Here is a 9,192-nt window from a genome sequence, read left to right as displayed (position 1 = left end):
GCTGCGGGCTGGGATCCGCGGGTGTGGGACTTCCGGTAAACACAGAACGTGCCCGGTCCTAGAGAAATTCTGCTTCCGTGTGTCCCAAGCTCACCAGGCAGCTTTCTTGCAGCAGAAAATTTGGTCTTACCTGTGGTCCCGAGGCTCAGGTTTGCTCGTGGGGTGCTGCCCAGGGGCTCTCTACAGCGGCAGCAACCAGGAAGACTTGTGCCGCCCCTTCCGGGAGCTTCAGTGCACCAGGGTTCCAGATGGTCTTTGGCTTTTTCTCTGGCGTCCGAGATGTGTGTGCAGGGAGCAGTCTCTTCTGGTTTCCCAGGCTTGTCTGCCTCTCTGAAGGTTTAGCTCTCCCTCCCACGGGATTTGGGTGCAGAGAACTGTTTATCCGGTCTGTTTCCCTCAGGTTCCGGCGGGGTCCTGCCGCTCCTGGGCCCTCCTACTTATGACCTTCTTAACGTTCTCCATCATCATTATAAAATGTGATTTTAAATTTCAATCTTGCTTTGCTGGTGTGGTTAGATATCCTGTGTTTGTTTTGGTGGGAGAACTGGGCTCTGCTGATGCCAAACAGTTTGCTTGGGTTTCTGTGCTTGCCATTCACCATCAGGTTGTCTCTGGTGTTACCTTTTCTTGCTCTTTCTGATGGTGGCTTGACCCTCCTGTAGGCCTGTGTGTCAGTACTCCTCTAGAACTGTCTTCCTGTTTTCTTTCGGCAGGATCTGGGAACAGAGTGTTCTGCTCTCAGGCATGTAGTCATTCCTTGAGGCTTGCTTTCAGCTCTTGGCAACCATGAGGGTCTGGCCCCTGACTGCTCCTAGGTCCCTGTGTGCCGGGGGCACAGATGGCACTAGGCATCTTCTTCTTGGGTTGGGAATGTGGGCAGAAAAATAGTCTCCTCTGGTTTCTCAGAAGTGTCTGAACTTCTGAGGTTCCAGCTCTACCCATACCCCCATGGGATTTTGGTGCATGGAGCTGTTTGACCGGTTCAGTTCTGTTCTGGTCACAAACCTGGACCTCGGGCTCCTGAAGCTGACTGCACCCATATTCCTTCCTCTAGAGGAACTATGCAGTTTCCTCTTGGAACAGGGATGTGGGCAAAGATGGACAGAGGTGGCAGTCTGCCCTGCGGTCTCAGGATTGTCTGCACTTCTGGGTGTTTAGCTCTCTCTCTCTCCCATGGGATTTGGGAGCAGGGAGCTGTGGGATGGGATCAGATCTGTTCCGAGCACAACCAGAAACTGGAAGTGCCTTGTCCCAAAAGACTTCTGCCTCTGTGTGTCCTGAGTCCACCAGGCAGGTCACTTGGATCAGAAAAGTTGGTCTTACCTCTGCTCTCAGGCATGTAGGCGCTCCTGGCAACTGGCTTTCAGCTTTTGACGAGGGAAGCAACGCTAGTTTCTGTTTCAATGACCTGTCCATTAGTAGGAGTGGGGTGTTGAATTCTCCCATTATTACTGTGTGTGGTGCAATGTGTACTTTGAGCTTTAGTAAAGTTTTTTTTTTTCATGAATATGGCTGCTCTTGCATTTGAGGTTTTGATTGAAAGTCTATTTCATTGGATATTAAGAAGGCAACTTCAGTTTGTTTCTTGGGACCATTTGCTTGGAAGACCTTTTTTCAGCCTTTTACTCTAAGGGAATTAGTCTTTGTTACTGTGGTGTGTTTCTTGCATCCAGAAAAATGCTAGATCCTGTTTGCATATCCAGTCTGTTAGCTTATGTCTTTTGTAGGTAAATTGATCCCATTAATATTGAGAGATATTGAAGACAGATGATTGTTAGTTCCTATTATGTTTGATTTAGTAGGTAGCATTATGTGCATGTAATTCTCTCCTCTTTGTTGTAAGATGATTAATATTTTGTCTTTTCTTGGTGTAAGTAACCTGCTTGTGTTGGAGTTTTCCTTATAGAATCTTCTGTAGGCCTGGATTGGTAGATAGATGCTGTTTGAATTTGATTTTGTCCTGGAATATTTTGGTTTCTCTATCTTTGTTTATTGAAAGTTTCACTGAGTGTAGTAACCTGACAAATGGGCTGACATTTGTGTTCTCTTGGAACCAGGCTTCTTTGTCTTTTAGTGTCTCTGAGAAGTCTAGTGTAAGTTAGATAGGTCTACCTGTGACTGTTACTTGGCCCTTTTCCCTGTGATGTCTTTAGGGAAGCAGACTAGCTGGCAATCTGCCCCAGCAAAAGTCACCAGCCAAAAGGGGCAGAAATTTTTTTCTATATATGCACTTTCCTTAACTAATTAATTGATAATTATCTAACCTAATTTTTCAATCTAGGTAATTGAAAAAGTCTCTATGATAGTACTAATTCTTGGGTTATTTTATTTTAATGTTTTACTAGTATAAGGAAATGATTTGAACAACTAATTGCTGCAATTATGTACTAAAATAAAATTTCACTGATATTTAACCCTTACCAAAATTATTTTATTGGTATAAGACATTCATGGCAGAGAAGTCATAAAGAACCTAATTGTGCTTTCAGGTTCTGCTTATGAATTTATTAAATTCTCTACAGTTTTGAAAACTTGTTAATTTGGGGTTGACTTAGAAACTTAGCAGATATTTTTGCATGTTGCATAAAAACATCACATATTACTTTAAACCATTTGACATAATTTTGCATGTGTGCCATCAGTTTAATCAAAATATTAAAGATGCCCATACTCCATAATTTTCCCAATGTATTTTTATTTGTGACTTTCACATACATCTGCATAAGCCATATTTTATTGTTATTATGAATTAGTTTGAATTACTTATTATTTGAATTGTATAAAATTTATAGAATTATAAATAAATACAATTTTAAGTCTGTTTCTTTTCACATAATTGTATGTGATTATTATAGCATATGATATATTTATTTATTCATTGTTTTTAAATTTTTCATTTTATTTTTGATTTTATGTATATGTTTCAGATAAGGTACATGCAATTGTAAATGTAAGCACATAAAGAGTCCAGAAGAATATATCAGAATCTGGAGCTGGATTTAGAGGGCATTCTGAGCCACATGATATAAGTGCTGGAAACCAATTTTGGGTCTTCTTGGAGAGCTGTGAATGCTATGAACCACTATTGGAAAGGTATCTCTCCACCCACTATTACTTCCTGTTTGATGGGCCAAGTAAGTCAATCTCTCCTCTCTCTCTCTCTCTCTCTCTCTCTCTCTCTCTCTCTCTTCCTCTCTCTCTCCTCTCCCCCCCCTCTCTCTCTCTCTGTGTGTGTGTGTGTGTGTGTGTGTGTGTGTGTGTGTGTGTGTGTGTAATATAGAGAAGAATGATTAATACATTTGAAAACAGTCAAAAATGGTCAGAAGTGTTTTAGGAATCACTTTTGGTGTAACACCCTCACATCAAAAGCATGTGGTACATTTCTTGGTTCCCTGGTCTTCAGTCCTGATCTACAGTTTGTAGCATTCAATCTCTGTATCTCAGTTACTTGAACTACCTTGCTGTCTTTCTTAGGAATCAGGTGTTATTCACAGAATCTCAACTACAGTGTACTTTAATCTAATTCTTATAATCCATCTCACTTCTACACCTAGCAGTTTTTCTTTCTCTGAGAACTCCAGCTAAGAACGCAATAGCACAAAAGAGGAAAGAAGTAGAAATATTATCTTTTTCTTCCTTTATGCATGTATGTGTGTGTTTATGTGCGTGTGCATGAGAGTGTGTGAGTGCATGCCCATGAGTGTGTGTGTGTGTGCGTGTGTGTAGAGGTTATTAGTGTGTAAGTATATGTACCCCTATGCATGCATGCATGTAGAGGACAAAGGATGAGCTTTGATGTCATCTTTAGGAATGCTGCAAATAATTTAGTTTCTAAGACAATGGGAAAAGAGTTCCGTGAAGAAATAAGAGATTAAACACATTGGATTATCTGGCAGGACTATGCAGAAGACCCCTTTACCAAAACTCATCTGAGCCCCGGCATTCCTGAAACACTTCACACTCAGTACGCAAATACTCATGTACATGCAAACACAGCCATGGAAGTTCCTTTCTCAGAACTCTAGAAACTGACTTCAGCATAGAAAAACATTATTAAAACTTGCAAACTTTATTTAATGAAGCTCTTTGGAGGCTACTCATATGGTGGTTTCCAAAATATAACTTAATTTTCAGAAATAGTTTCTTTTTTCAAAAATAGTTTATGAATATTATTACTTCATGCATCTCTAAAGCTACAAAGCAACTGTCAAGGTCTTTTCTGTAGGTGGTTTGTCTAAAATACGTGTGAGTTTGGCTTTGTAAAGTATGTTTTAAAACTGGAAACATCAATAGTTAGAAATCAGAGACCTTAGGGTCCAATGTAAGAAGATCCAGGAAGATCTAAACTAGATAAATTGTCAAAGGTGGAGAGGTGAGTGTACACAGAATATACATTGAGCAAGTGAACATTCGATGAGCTGAAGTCAAAGGGAAGTAAGAGGAATATTCCTGCAATTCTAACTTTCCAGACACTCAGGATTCAATTTTGTGCAGCACAGCTCAAAACAACATCAAGTAAGAACAAAGGCTGAGTAAATAATCACAGTGCTGAGAAAATAGTCTCTTAAAATACTTTAAAATAGGAATTTTATTTAGCAGTAAAAGAGTCCTCACAGCACAACCCTAGAGGGTCAGACTGAGTAGGAAGGTCAGTAAAAGGATGAATTTAAAAAGGAGGAGGAGGAAGAGAAGGAGAAGGCGATGACAACAACGACAATGACAATGATGACAATGACGATGATCATTATCGTCATCACATCACCGTCACCACCACCATCATCATCATCACCACTACCACCACCACCATCATCATCATCACCATCACCACCACCACCGCCATCATCATCATCACCACTACCACCACCACCACCACCACCATCATTACCATCACCACCACCACCACCACCATCATTATCACCATCACCATCACCATCATCACCACCACCACCACGACCATCATCATCATCACCACCACCATCATCATCATCACCACTACCACCACCACCATCATCATCATCATCACCATCACCATCACCACCACCACCACCACCATCATCATCATCAGTGGAGCTTTGGGTTGAGGGAACAGGAATGAAGCCCTGAGGGCCAGCAGAAAGAATAGAAACAGGTAACCTTGGGAGGTAGAAGGTAGGGGGACCCTCCAGAATATACCTGAGACCTGGGAGGTAAAAAACTTATAGGCCTCAAACACAGGGACCTTAGATGAAATACCCAACATTGAGGGGAACTTGTAGAGCCCACCTCCAGCAGAAAGACAGGGCATCAATTAGAGGGATAGGGTTGTCAGCCCACAGTCAAAAATTCTGACCCATAATTGTTCCTGTCCAAAAAAAAAAAAAAAAAAAAAAAACCTGCAGGGACAAAAACAGAGAAGACCCTGAAAAAAAGAAGGTCTAGTGACAGGCCCAAATTGGGATTCAGCTCAAAGGGAGGCCCCAAGGTTTGACATTATTACTGAGGCTATGGTGTGCTTACAGACAGGAGCCTAGCATGGCTGCCCTTCGAAAAACCCAACAAGTAACTGAAAGAAACAGATGCAGATATTTACATCTAACCACTGGACAGAAGCTGCTGACCCCTGTGGTTGAATTTAGGAAAAGCTGGACGAAGCTGAGGAGGAGGGCAACCCTATAAAAGACCAGCAGTCTCAACAAACCTGGTTCCCGGGATCTCGCAGACACTGGATCACCAACCAGGCACCATACACTAGCTGATATCAGGCCCCCAACACATATACAGCAGAGGACTTCCAGGTCTGGGTTCAGTCAGAGAAGATGCACCTAATTCTCAAGAGACTGAAGGCCTCAGGGAGTTTAGAGGTCTGGTGGGGTGCGGTATTGAGGGGTAGGGATATCCGCATGGAGACAGAGGACAAGGGGCAGGGCTGGGATGTGAAACACTCAGAGGGTGGACTGGGAGTGGGATAAAATCTGGACTGCAAATAAGGTTAAATAAAAATAATTTAAAAAAACAATAAAACAAACCAGGTTTTGGCTGGATCTAAGTAAGCTATAGTCTAGTGAAGCAGTTTCGCTAGTGTATAACCTCACTGTTCAGGAGAAAAGCAGCATTGCACATGCAAACAGCAAACAGAAGGAGCTCAGTTAGTGCTTCAGAAGCAATGTGCAAAAGCAAAAGGAAAAAAATAGGAAAACGGGCCTCTATGAGCGCCCTGAGAGTTCCTGAGAGCGCAACAAGGAAAAAGGCTCATGAGTTTCTCCACTTAATGATTCAGGCAATCGGGCAGTCCTTCGGGTATTTACAAAATGTCCTCTTGCTGTCTTTCTGATCCCAATACAAGCACATTTAACTTGATAGACAGACAGATAGACATACAGACAGACAGATGCTTTCAAATAAAGAGAAGATAAAATAGACAAGAAAATCCATTTAGGATGCAGATGCAAAGGAATTAAAAATAGGTTTATAAGGACTTAAAATGAAAAAAATCTGCAGAAAAGGATAAAAACATACTGAAGATTATTTCAGGTTGTTATGGTAAATTTACAGATAAATAAACATAGGAATTTTCATTAAAAATTAGGTCTATTTGTCATTCTGTAATGTTTCTGTATGTTAAATTTCCAAAAAGTCAGAATTTAAGAATGACTATCCAAGATTGACCTGGATTACATAATGATTCTTTTATTTGCTAAGTAATTTAAAGGACTGATTAAAAAAGAGTATGCAATATCGTGTCAGATATTTCAATGAAATATTTTTAAAGAAAGGAAAATAATCTATTCATTGACTATCAGAAATAACCAGAATTTTTTTCAGCTATTATAGAATGATGCCATCTAAAATCAACAAACATAAACTATATAAACTCTTTCATAGTTTATCAGAGACACTTTGAAAAGGTAAAAAGGTATATAAAGTTAATTTAAAATATACTTTGCTAAATCTGTTACACTGTACATATTTTGTTTCACTATGGAGCAAAAAAAAATATCATCTGGGAAAAATAACGTACCAGTAATTCCATTCGCTCCTGTGAAATTCATCCACAATAAATTGAGGGATATTAAGATGGAAACCAATTCTAAATATATTGGTATTAATAAATGTTCTTAAAATATCCTCACAAATTTCTCCTCACTCCATCCAAGACTTAATGATTACATTTTAAATCTGCGTGTAACTCTTCTTAGAAACTTTGTATAAAATTTAAGTTCTTTGTACTGTGAATCTGTGCGTGTCACAGCATGGTTACTTTGAGCAGGGAGGCAGCAGACAGTCTCCTCTCTCTGGAGCTTCCAACTGGCTCCTGCAGCCCGTGCTCCCAGTGAGCATTAAGAGACAGACTTAATGCTGCCCTGTCTTTGTGTCTAGGTACCTGAAATTTCAGCAAGCTTAGTAAGTACCCTTTTGTAAGATAACTAGAAATCAAAGTAGGGGGGTGGAGGGAAAAAAAGAAATCAAAATAACACAACAGTAAATTATTGCAAATCTTTGTACATACTTCAATCAATTGATAAGGAGCACAGGTTATTAAAGAATTAGCTATTTATTTCAGCAATGCCACAAACAGAAGGAATTTTGTGTAACAGAACATTTTAGCAGTTACAATCTTTCTGAGTGAAATGGGTCTCTGTATTCGGAAATAAATGCCATGGTAGAATAGTGCAAAGAAGTGATCCTCTTTTTCACAAACACCTCCTGAACTTGGATTTTTATCTTTTAGGTTAGCATAGCTATCATGGTAGAAGTAGTTTTCATGTATTCAGATAAAATAGTTTCTTGTTGGATATAGAAAATTGAATACAAACATTAAGCTGACAAATTTTTTTAAAAAAATAAATTTTATTCGTTATCACAGAGTTGTAAATTTTCTGTGCCATCTACTACAAGACAATTTGTGGATAAAGCAAAAAGTCATTGTCATTTCACTACTATATCCATTTTAGAGTCTATGACTTAAGCCTTACCTAACCAGAGGTTCTTGGACACAATAATGTTTACTGCTTTACATAACTTTAATTTGAAAAAGGGTGTGTGTGTGTGTGTGTGTGTGTGTGTGTGTGTGTGCGCGCGCGCGCGCACGTGTGCATAAGTGTGACTAAATCAGTATTGAAATTAAGTCATTTTGAAACTCAACATTAAAGTCATTTTTCAAATATCTTGGATGAAACATTATATAATCCTTACACTTCAGAATTTTGAAATATGGGATTCCATAAATGTCCTTGAGGATTAAAAGTTCTAATGACCCCTCTTTCTAAGCCCGCAGTCTGTAAGAACGAAGCCATGTTCAGATCGAGCACCAAGACTGTGAAGCCCAATGGTGAGAAGCTGGACGAGTTCGAGTCTGGCGTCTCTCAGGCAGTGCTGAGCTGGAGATGAAACTCAGATCTGAAGGCGCAGCAGCTGTGGGAACTCAACATCACCATGGCAAAGGAAGTTGAAGTCAGTGGTGGTCGGAAAACCATCATAATTTTTGTACCAGTTCCTCAGCTGAAATAATATCAGAAATTCCAAGTCCAGTTAGTTTGTGAATTGGAGAAAAAGTTCAGTGGGAAACAAGTAGTCTTCATTGCTCAGAGGAGGATTCTGCCCAAGTCAACCTGGAAAAGCCGTGTGAAAAATAAGCAAAAGAGCCCCAGAAGCCACACCCTAACCACAGTGCACGACTTGAGGATTTAATCCTCCCAAATGAAATTGTGGGTAAGAGGATCTGTGTGAAACTGGATGGCAGCCAGCTCATAAAAGTTCATTTAGACAAAGCCGAGCAGAACAACGTGGAGCACAAGGTCGAAACTTTTCTGGTGTGTACAAGAACCTCACAGGCAGGGACGTTAATTTTGAATTCCCAGAGTTTCAGTTGTAAAGAAAATAACTGAATAAAGTGTCATTCATAGTAAGAAACAAAACAAACAAACAAACAAAAAAAAAACAAAAAAAAGTTCTAATGACCAACATTAAATCGACACTATAGATTACAATTCTGAGAACATGTTTCCATTTAAAGAGAAAACAAAATATAATATAAAAAAGAATATTGCAACATGCTTTACTTTACTCGTTGCTTTGTTTTCATTAGCTTAGGGGCAAAATATTAATTCGTTTCTAAGAACAGTTATTTATTTTAATCTTTTAAAAATAGATTAAATGAAATAACATCCCTATTACAGATATACAAGGCATTTATATTCTACCACTGGCTACCAT

At 39.5% G+C, this 9,192-nt stretch overlaps 1 pseudogene across 1 annotated transcript; it reads left to right on the top strand.

The window, feature by feature from the left end:
• Positions 1 to 3,008: 3,008 nt before the first annotated feature.
• Rps7-ps13 (ribosomal protein S7, pseudogene 13) lies at positions 3,009 to 8,932 on the top strand (annotated as a pseudogene). The gene is made up of 2 exons (XR_015629959.1): positions 3,009 to 3,093; positions 8,248 to 8,932. The product of XR_015629959.1 is annotated as a ribosomal protein S7, pseudogene 13 (transcript).
• Positions 8,933 to 9,192: the final 260 nt, after the last annotated feature.

The sequence above is a fragment of the Rattus norvegicus genome, chromosome 9 (assembly GCF_021556685.1).
Source record: "Rattus norvegicus strain SHRSP/BbbUtx chromosome 9, alternate assembly SHRSP_T2T, whole genome shotgun sequence".
Classification (NCBI taxonomy): domain Eukaryota; kingdom Metazoa; phylum Chordata; class Mammalia; order Rodentia; family Muridae; genus Rattus; species Rattus norvegicus.
Note: the sequence above shows the minus strand (reverse complement) of the source record. Positions and strands in the feature narration are given on the sequence as shown.